We start from the raw sequence: 11,109 nt of genomic DNA, 5'->3' as shown, positions 1-11,109 counted from the left end.
CGCTCTCGACGGCACGGACCAGCGTTACGCGTGGCGCTAGCGCTTGCCGCAAACAATCGGCCACTCATCGCCACGGGAGAGTGAGAGCACGGTGGACAGATGGCATCTTTGTTCCCGCTTGACAGAAAGAGATTTTCGCGGAATAGATGCGCGAATGTTCTTCTAGCGTTGTGGCCGGAGATCGGAAAAGACGGGCGGGCGTGGGGGGCATGGCGGGCACGCTGGCCGTTTCCTTCGCGTTTCAAAGCAAATCTGCAGTCCAATTGCATCGCGTCCACAAATGAACGTAAGCAAATCGCTGGTAGAATGTTTGCGTCATTCTCAATGGGATGAAACTCGGACGCAGAAACTTGATTATTTTTCCACAAAAATCTTTCCACCACAATGGGAGTCCTTGAACGTCTGGCCCCCCCCCCCCCCCCCCCCCCGCAGTGGACGTCACCATTAATACTTCTCCGCTCCGAGGTCGCGGAGAGACGAGGGTTTGGCCTCAAGCTGGAGCGAGTGCGCCGAGATAACGAGCGACAACGGAGGAAGGCTCACACGTGCGAAGGTGAAATGAAGGTAGACCCCCCCCCCCAACTCTTTGTGGGTGGGGGCATGAAAGGAAAAGTTGAAAGGAGAACTCGGGAATGAAGGCAAAAATCGATGAGAGGAGATTTAAGGCGCCCAGATGTTTTTGTGCTCATCTCCATCCGAAAGTGTGCTACAGATTTGTGCTTTTGGAGCGCATGGCGTCATATTTAATGAAGATAAATGTGTTGACCACATCTGTTTACAATATTACAATGCAGAGCGCTGACAGGCGCATTCTGACGCAAATTAATCATATGCTTGCGCAAGTTTGACCTAAAAAAAAAAAAAAAAAAGGAATGGAAACAATGCGTTTAAAACGCATCCAAATGGAATTTCATTCATTTTTCCACGCGGGGGGGCTTCTCGGGCTCGCTTTTTTTTAATTGGGCCTACAAAAAGAAAGAGGCATTCTCCCCCGCAGCAGGCTTCACCTTTAACGACGCACGCTGACACACATTCTCAAAATACTTCAAAGTTAGCACGAGTGAGCGAGCCAATTGTGAAAAGCAGCAGCCCCCCCACCCCCTGCATCGCGACTTCTTCGCTTTATTGTTTCAAGTTCGGGCTGGGGCGATTCGTCCAGTTTAGTGATCCTTTGGGGTTAAAATTTGTCAGGTTGATTGATATTTATTGATTTTCTCCGCACCGCCCGCTGTAGATGAACAGCTGGGACACGAGCGCTGACGCTGTTGCCAACGTTTGATTCGGGGTGAGGACGGTGAAGCGGCGTGGGCATAAAATATGAGGAAAAAAAAACCTCTCTCAATCACTGCATGTCATTACTCCCACTTCCTGTCGATGTGCCAGGATGCCAGGTCACTTTTTACTTCCTGTTGGTGTCTCAAGACTTTTGTGCATTTCCTTCCCGATTCGCTTCCCGTCGGTGCCGCCCGTGCAGTCCACGCATGCAGTGTATGCATGAAGCTATGTGAACTTTTACCTGGTGCCTGCGGGTACAGCGCGTATCATGTTCTGTGCGTGCGTGCGTGTATACAGTGAGGCCCCGTAGCAGCCAAGGACACGGAGGACATGCAGGGTAGAACATTCTATACGGGGCACGGAAAAGAGGTCACTTGGCGACCCGTCGGTGCAGACGTTTGTTTTTGAGCGCTTTGTCATTTGCGGCAAGTCCGTGGCTCGTAAATATAAAGGCCCCAGGCGACTCTTTAACGTTGCTCACAGTTGGACCGCGTCCCAGAGTGGTCGCTCTCGACAAAAAGGGAGCTGGGTCGGATGCGAGGAGTGAAGGAAAAGCCGCGGCGGCGCGCCGGTGAGGGTTTTTTAAGAACGCCGCGTCATCAAAACACTGCGAGAAATGAGAGCCGCCGGCATATGGCAGCACTTTCGTTTTCAGCAGGAAAATTCTTGAAAGTCGCACAGATTCAAACGCGTGTGGCAAAATAAATGGGATTGATTACTTGCTGAGCAATAAAATCAAGAGAATTCTTGAGTTGCAGCGTCTTCCAAAGTCTGGTTTTCAAGTGGACCAAAGGGGCTAATCGGGCCTCGCTTATTTTGACATTCACACGACGCTCCAAATAGTCGCTTGAAACATTTCCTGTCCCGTTTGTTGCGACAATGTAACCCACGAAACGCATTTTTTTCCATCCCTATACATTTGGGGGAGTGGGAGGGGGGGAATGCAAACAAAAGGAGAGGGTGGACCCGTGTCCCCGACCGACTCGAGTTGGCTCGGCACCCACAGCGCACGGAAAAAAGCCCGCCGCTCCGAGCCAAAGTTCTGCCAAGAAGGTGAGCGCGCCGGAGGAAAACTAATCGGGCCTCACTTCCTGCTCCTTGAAGGCTCCCGGCGCCCGTCGTGTACGCACGCGGGGGCATGCCAATCAGGTCCCCCCCCCCCCTGCGCTTCCCTTTTCCGTCCGAGCTCAGCTGTTTGTGTCATCTCGTTGAAATCATCGTCCTTGCGTGTGACGCGCGCGGCCTTTCAAAAGCACAATGAACACGTTACAAGCCATTTCATCCATCGTCCCCTTTCACTTCACAAACTTAAACAAAAAAAAAAATAAAAAATCAATTGGAGCCATTGCTAATATTTTCAGACTGAACGAATTTAAAGGAGCCACATTTACAGCTGGATGTTTTGAGGCCAAATCAAGCGTGACCACCCTTCAAAAACATGATCTTCACAATGTTTACTTTGCGGTTCCATCCCAGCAGCTCGTTTTGGCAGCGGAATCGTTTGGCCGAAATAAAGCGCATCTAAACTTTGCTTGTTGACATGAAGTGGGACAACAGGAAGCCTTACGGATCGGGCCATTGACCCTTTCAGTCTATCGATCATGCCCGAGTGGTCGCGCGGGCGACCGCAAACGTTCTTCAGCGTAGCTCGCCAACTAGCTAAAAAATGCTAGCGTTTGAATATGTTAGCAGCCTGCGGGCTAAGCCGCATGCAACTCCAAAAACAGTCAGGAAAAAAAAATGTAACTGTATCCAGCAGCAACATTTCCCAAGGAGCTGTCCACAACTTCTCTGCGTCCGCACCCCCCCACCCCCAAAGGCGGCTCCATTTAGCTGGCAGGCCTTCGAAGAGCAGACGCAGGATGGTGGAAAAACTGTCAACGTGCCGTCAAAGGGCGGGGGACAAAGTTGTGTTGTCATCACCCTCCCGTGTTATGGAATCACAAAAGTGCTACGGTTGCACCTCGAGCAACAGTAAAGGGCTGCGGGATTGGACAGATCAAGAGGTTAAAAAAAAAGGGAGGGGAGGGGGGCGATGGGCAAATGACATTGTCACGGCAGAGGTCAAGAAACAAGAAAGGTCAAGAAACCGCAAACACATACCAGCACGGTCACTTGCTGCCCCCCCTCCGGCACACCCACCCAGGGGTATGCTCAAGCCTGGCGAGCCCCCCCCCCCCCTCACTCACACACGCTATACTCTCCATCTTTTTCCCGAGCGGATCCAGAAGAATCTATGAAAGATGAGAAGGTGGCGTGGGATGGGGGGGTCGGGGGTGCACGCGCACGCTCATGTGTGGAGGTGCTCAGAAAGGTGGAGGCAATGGACTGGAAGGTGATTTTCTTGGCAGAGACTTGGGCTGGGGTACCCAAGGGCCATGGGGCCCGCCCCCCCCCTCGGCCGCCGGATCCTTGTAAACGTGTGTGGTCCAAGATGTGACTAGTCTTCAACTCACCCACACACACACACACACATATGCACGTAAAACACACACACATACATGTGCCTTACACGGTCGTCGTGTTGCGCTCTTGGACACAAATAATAACCCCCCCCCCAAGCCCCCCCGGGACCCACTTGTGTCAGAACACATCAAGAATTTCTCCATCTTTGGACCGGAGCCCAAGAGGAGCGCTGATAAGAAACAGCAGAAGAAGAGAAGAAATGAGAAGAAGCCGTTTTGACGTCGCGCATGGTCGCACACGTGACGGAATCCTCGCAGGCGCCATTCGACATCACGCAACACGTCCCATCGGCTGCCGTATGGATGACTTGACGCTCGCAGGAGACGGATGCGCTGGTCCGAAGGGAGGGATCGAGGTCGAGTGAAGGGGGGAAGGCTCAGAGTGAAGATGGATGGCTCGGGGATGTCCGGGGGTCAAGGTTAAGCGGCAAGATTCGGGGCGGATTTGGGGGACCGGGGGGGGGTGCAGACTGGGAAAAAAAAAAAATCCAACGCTGAGGTTTCAAGTAACGATTCAAGGCGGGGGCCCGGGGTGAAGCTCCGAGTTGGAAAGTTTCAGCGGAAATGGAAAATGGAGGATGAAGACGGGTTAGGCATGACGGTCCAGTATCGAGATTCAGAATTTCATTTTCGGAGTTGACCTTCGGGGTGAAGGTTCTGGATCAGGATTGCGGGCTCGCAGTTCAGGGTGGAGGGCTGGTGTCGGGGGAGGCAGGTGGGAATGGAGGGGGGGGGGGCGCACACCGCCAGCTCTCCGAGGCCGCGTTAGGACCCGAGAGACGCTAAATATGTACCCGCGACCGACCCCCCCCCCGGCATATTCCATGTGCGCCGTACAATCTGAATATGTATGCGCAGAAATGCGGAGCCCGGAAACAACAGCAGAGAAAATGGTCGGATAAACGAGGAAGATAACAGGCGAGGGGGGGGGGGGGGCATATATAGGGGGAGAATTCTATATGCGCTGCCTCTCCCAGACGATAAACACCAGCGCTTGCGCGCGCACGCGCATGTGCTCATGCTGCATTAGTGCACGTGAGCGCTGTGTTGACAGAACAAGAGACAAGACATTCGGGGTCATCCGGTGCATAAAACAGACACACCTGCTGCACTGTGTGTGTGTGTGTTCGTATGGTAAGGAGGGGGGGGGGGGGGTCAAATAGTCCGTGGACCGGCTAGGACATTCTCTGGATTAGTGGCGTCTGACTGAGGAAGTTAAGTTAGGGACAAGCTCTGCCTTGCTGTGTCCTCAAGTGATACACACACATGCATATATATACATATACATATATATACATATATATACATATATATATATATATATATATAAGCGTGCGGCATGCCATCAAGCGTGCTGGCATCATCAGCTCCGTGACTCACTCGGGTGGCGCTGCGCGCGTCTACGCCGCGCCGCGAGCTCTAAATAGATACCTGGATAACAGCCAGCGTGCCTTCATCTGTGTCAGACGCACATGCAAGGGAGGGGGGGGGGTGCTGAACCGAGCGGCCTCTAACATAAGCAGACGCGGGGACGGCTCGCGTCAAGACGGGAGGACATCAGCGTCACGCGGGACCCCGAAGGCAACTCCGGAGAAAGGACCCGGGTCATTCACACGCGTCCCCCCCCCCCTGCGTGATGCCGGCTAATCACATTGTGCGCGATGCTATGTCGTTAGCCGCCTCGTGAGTCAAAGCTAAAGGTGGCATTGAGGTTGTAATCGAGTGTCCCTCAGGGCATCATCCCCCCCCCCGTGGTTACCGGAGAGCATGTGAGAGGGCGCGAGGGATGGAAAGGCAACATTTCAAGAACATCGCCGAGAGGATTTAAGATGTTTGGAAATGACATTATTTTGCATGCCGATTACGGCGATTGCAGAAAGAGCCGAAATATCATTTTTCACAAATAGGAGAAGTGGAGACCGGGCAAAAGGTTTGATGGATTCGATTTCCTGCCGTGGGAGGAGCTCTTCACCACCGGGCCACCGAATTCAACTTGGATCGGTGCGAGCGGCGCATTGCCAAACACCAAATATCCACACAACCGTCATCATTTTGCTCAGCATCATCAATTTAAGAGCGTTTGATCTCGTTCCACCTTTCATGTCACGCTGACATGGCCGCTCGAGCGCGCCAGGCGATGCTCGCCCGTGATGTCTAATTGTGTGTGCGCGCGTGGGCGGCCATGAACCGTCTCACAATAGACATCCAAGCCTCTAATTGCCCAGCCGGACGGGCCAGCAAGGAGATCGTGCCAGCAACCTCAGCAAGTGGGTTGTTTTTTTTTGGGGTGGAGGCTGGTGTGCGAGTGGGTGTGTCGGGGGGGTGTATCGGCGTCGGCCAATGGGCGCAGGAAGTTGAAACTCGTGCTGCTGCAGCTAATGAGGGGCAAGGCAAATAGACTTCAGAGGCTAAGCTCAACACGGCGGACGGCGGGAGTGGGCGAACCCCCTCCCCCCCAGCAAAACACGCACACACACACACACTCTCGGACATCAATGATGCAAGCTTACAATTTACATAAGAAGGCAGTGACATCGTATAAACATTTTGCTGTCAGCTTTGAATGAGGGGGGGAAGGGGTGGGGGCAAAAAATGAATACGCAGCGACGTGCGCTAAATATTTCAGTCGAAAAAGCACTAAAACGGGACGATGTGAAATTTTGATGCACGCTCGGAATCAAGGAAAACGTCGCCCCAGATGGCGTACGACTTTTGAAAATGGAAAAGCCGCTCGCAGTCTTCCCGTTGAGCCGCTCGTGTGCAAACGCGCACACGCCAACCGTCATGAATTCAAGGCTTCATCATTTCAGTCGCGAGGCACCCGTGTCAAAAAGGTGTGAAATGTTGCAGCCCACTGAATGGAGGAGGGGGAGAGGGATGGGGATGGGGGAGGGGGGTGGAGCAGCACCATCTGGTGTACAAAAAAAAAAGAAAAAAACTGAAATTAAAAGCCAGTCTCTCACGCTCACACTTTTTTTTTTCCTCTCCAACATCAAGAGCGAGACACGCGTATCATTTCAGTAGTAAGGCACGTTTCCGCAAAAGAGTCAAATGTGAAACGTCGCAATCTGCTTTTAAAAAAGGGGAAGTCAAAGCTGCTCTCTCTCTCTCTCTCTCGCTCGCTCGCTCTCTGCGGTGGGCTCAAGCAGGAGGGAAAATGAATGGGACACCCTGTCGCTGCAGGAACCTTTCGGCGGGATGATGAGGAACAACTACCGTGTAATGCGTACTTCACCAATCTAATCATGAAGGAGGTCGCACATTTATTGACTCGCTCCGACGTCGTGTGTAGCGGGCAAGGGAGGACGGACCGTACGGATGATTTGCGGTCCACGTTCATTTTGCGGCCATCCGCAGGAGACAATGGCGAGAATTTTGAAATGAGCCCGTGAGACGGCACAGGCAAAAATGCAAAGATACTCTATTCCTCATTTAATTACTCCCCCACGTATTTTGCTCATACTTTTTTGCATTTGGAAAAATCTATGGGGCTGGTTGGCGGGGGGCGGGGGGGTCACATCTGTGAACAATTTAGAGTGGACCTACAATTCATTTATCTTAAAGTTTAACAAAAGAACAAAAGCAATTGAGAACCCCCCCCCCCCACCCCCTAAAAAAGGAGTCTGGCCGAAGAAGAAAAATAAAAAGAACAAATGATCTGCCACAAGAAGCGAGAAACTAATCAAACAGGCGGACGTCAGCGGCTGATTAAAGACACACGCGGGGCTCGAGTCATATTTCACGATGAAAGAACAAAGAAGGGAAGCCGACGAGCACGAAAATTCACGTGGGCCAATGTGGGCCGGCGTCGCCGAGGACAAACGAAGGAGAAAGACGGTGGTGAACAGAGATGTTTTTTTTGTTTTTTTTTTACAGATCATGAGAGATGCACACGCATTGATGATATCGGCACTAAGCAACTCGAAAAAGCCGACTGAGATGACTTTAAAGCTCGACCTCAAATGGAAATAAATGGATAAGCCACGTGAAAATGATCTTTTACTGCTCTTATAATTTTTTAAAAAAGTAGCACAAATTCACTTGTCCTGAACAAAAACGAATAAACGATCCAGTTCGATGGCAGTCAAAAGTCCAAAATGAGAGTCTGGCCGGCTGGCGTTGCGCTTTTGCCCACATTAAAGGCTGTCACGTTACATTTAGTCACTTTAGCGACACGGCCCCAAGCTGTCTTTTTCCTTGTTTGCATCTATTTAAAGTGTTTTTCAGGCAGGGGGGCTGTGGGGGGTTGCTTTGGAAAATATTGCTAAGCATGTTAACATAAGCCACGATGCACGTGGCCATTTCTGCTAAAATCACACAACAAAGTCATAAAAGTCCTGATCATCCAGCCGCTCAATTAAAAAAATGTTTGTTGTACCGCTACCGGTAACATCGTGGCCGCAAACACTATTGCCAGTAAAGTGGCTTTTACGAACCCTTACCCACGTGCAGTTTCACGGATCATTTAGCACGTCGAATTGTTATTTAAGCATTTGTACATGCCTTGACGAAAGGGAGCTAAAAAAAATGGATATACTGTACATGTACATGTATATCTCTGCGGAATTTGATGCGAGTTAACGCTGGGGAAAAATGGTTGGAATAAAAAAAAAAAACAAAAAAAAAACCCCCATCCCTGCCACTTTAATGGCTTGCTCCCCGTCATGCGTTTCCAAGCCGCCATTCAAAATCTCACATATGCATTTTGTTTCAGGACTGGTGAGGTTTGGAATAACCCCCCCCCCCCCCCCCCCCCCACCGCCCCTTCAAAAAAATGTAGCGGATTGTGAGGAAATGGTAAACGCAGGAAGTCGAAGTCGCCCGCACAATTTACTCTTGAAACAAATCGAGCGAGCGGCGGGCTCATGCTAGCAGGGGGGGGGGGGGGCTCTAATAATCCACATCATTACATTTGACTCCAGCTATTTTCTAATGAACGCTCGCACTCGCCATCTATCAATCAATCCGCAGAGCACTTTAGCGCTACTGAAAAAAAAAGCAGAGCCCCAAGATCCCGCCGAAGCCCGGATCAAAGTCCCCTGGGGGGGGGGGGGGGGGGGGGGCGTTTCATCCGTCCCCCGCGATGACATTTATGAGCTGACGGACGGGAGCAAGCGCAGACGTGCGTCCGCTCGATGGTCCGCCTTCAGGAAGTGAACCCCGACGGAGAAGCGGGGGCCATTTTAAGAAGATGTCGCCTTCTTGTCCAGGTTGAATTTTTTTAAAAGTCTAAAAAAAGTCTCGTCTTGACAAATAACGCCACATGGGATCGCCCTTCGTCGTGATCAGCCTGGACCAGGCTCCAAGATGATATTATCATGGCTGCCATCTCTGCATGCCATCTCATGACTCGAGAAGAATTTGCGGCAGCGGGCCGAGTCTCCGGTCTCAAAAGGAAAAACGCGGCGGGCCCAGGGAAATAAAAGCAACAATTATCATCCGATAAATTAACATCTCGGTTTCGGGGAGAGCGGGCGGGCCAGACCTCACGCGGCGACGAAAAACATCTCGCCGTCTCCTCGGTAGATCAAATGGCTTCCGGGGGACGGCGTACGACGAAGCGCGGCCTTTCTTCCGATGCGAAGCGAGAAGCTGAAGCAATCGATCTAAGCCAGCTCAGCGGGGAAACCGCAGCAAAGACGCGCGCCAGGACGTCATGCGGCGCTGAGAAGTGCTTGAATTATGACTTGAAGACGTGTTCAAGTAGTTTGCACACAGTATCTGCGGGAGGAGGGGGGGGGGGGGGCACATAGCATTGCAATGTGCTATGCCTATTATTTATATATTTTTCTTAATGATTGTTTTTGTTTCCTGCTGCCCCTCCCCAAGTTGTTTTCAGTCTGCGGTGTCCAGATTTGTGGTTCGCCGCCCATCATACCGCGCGCAGGCTTCCAAACCCTAAAAATAACACTGGACAGAGCCCAATTGAAGAAAAACTTGACACACGCGAAAACCAAATATTCCAAAGTACCTGCGCTCAGTCTCCCTGCCAAAAAAAAAATGGAAGACAATCCTTACAACAGTGGATCAAAGACTCGCTTCCAGTTGAAGTCGACTCCAAATTAGCTTTGTGCGGACGGGAAACGCCATCAACGGGCTAACTGAAATGAGAACGGACGTTACGGCAATTCTATACCTCCAAACGACCTCCAAAAGCGGTGGCGGCGGCTTGTTAGCCGGGATGACAGCCGGATACGGCCGGCATCTGATACGGCATTAGCGGCTGGGGCTAATCCGTGCATCCGAAAAAGGCCCTCGAACTAAATGTACGACAAACACCAAGTTCAAACGTAAGAGCCCTGCGGAGCCGCCGAGTGTACTTGAAGTTGGCCCGGTGCGATATTTGCATTTGAATTGTGACAGAAATGTCAATATTGACTTGAAATGCGGCAACGAGCTTTTAGCGGCGCTCGCCGGCAGGTTGGCCGCCAGTCAAATCAACAAACATCCACACAAGTGTGCAGCTGAGGGGGGGAAAAAAATATATATATGAAGAGTTTTGCATGGGGGCATTTCTGGAGAGTCTTATGACACGTGAATGTTGTTGTTGAACTCGGTGGAAGTCTTTGGAGACGAGAGAAAAAAATTAAACATTTTGAAAAAGTCAATTTATCAGATGAAAAAAAAAACAACACACACACACACATACACAGATTCCAATAAGTCAAAATGTAGCAAAATGCTGCGCAAACTAGTTTGCCAATTGGGGAGGGGGGGGGGGGGGTGAGGGGGTCTAATTTGATGAGACAAATCTATTTTTCGCCGGTACAGCAATTGAATTATTCAAACTCATTTCTCCCTCATCCTGCATGTCCCATAAATATCCCTCCCAACCCTCAAAGACGCCAGCATGCAGCTGCAGCAGTCAACAGCTTCTCTGGCAGAGCACAACTTGGGGTGGGGGTGGGTGGGGGGTTGTTGCACGGGGGAATGTGGGGAAAAAAATCTCTTTTCCCGCGACAGTCAACAGGTGGAAAAGATCGCGTGTGTCTTTTCCATACTGTATGCTATTGTTTCCGAACCTTCAATGCGCCACGGCACATATTTTACATGACAGCCATCTCACAGAAGGCCCCCCCACCCTAAAAAACAAAAAGGATATGGCATCCTCATTTGATGGGCTGTTTTTCTGTTGTAAGCACGGCAACAGGTGGTGGAACATTTCATTGCTCCGCCTGTCACGATACATTGCTGGTATAGATAGACGAGCGCAGATTCGATTTTTGTTCGCCCCCCCCCCCCCATTTTCCCAGGGGCACATCACATGTTAATCACTGCTGAAAACTCAGAGAAGGAAAAAAAAAAAAGTTTCCGTGACTTGCTGCTTCCCGGGATTTAGTAATTTGACTTTATGAGTCCCGGCGATTGT

The 11,109-nt window shown here is 51.1% G+C and overlaps 1 long non-coding RNA gene across 2 annotated transcripts in view; it reads right to left on the bottom strand.

Moving 5' to 3' along the window:
- Window positions 1-8,804: 8,804 nt before the first annotated feature.
- The window catches only part of LOC127603369 (uncharacterized), a 28,561-nt gene continuing 26,256 nt past the window's right edge, over window positions 8,805-11,109 (bottom strand). For both annotated transcript variants that reach the window (XR_007963047.1, XR_007963046.1), the window contains one exon: window positions 8,805-9,461. This is a non-coding gene — a long non-coding RNA (uncharacterized LOC127603369). The remainder of the gene's footprint in view (window positions 9,462-11,109) is intronic.

This window comes from Hippocampus zosterae, chromosome 7 (genome assembly GCF_025434085.1).
Source record: "Hippocampus zosterae strain Florida chromosome 7, ASM2543408v3, whole genome shotgun sequence".
Lineage (NCBI taxonomy): Eukaryota > Metazoa > Chordata > Actinopteri > Syngnathiformes > Syngnathidae > Hippocampus > Hippocampus zosterae.
This window is presented reverse-complemented; position numbering and strand designations above follow the sequence as displayed.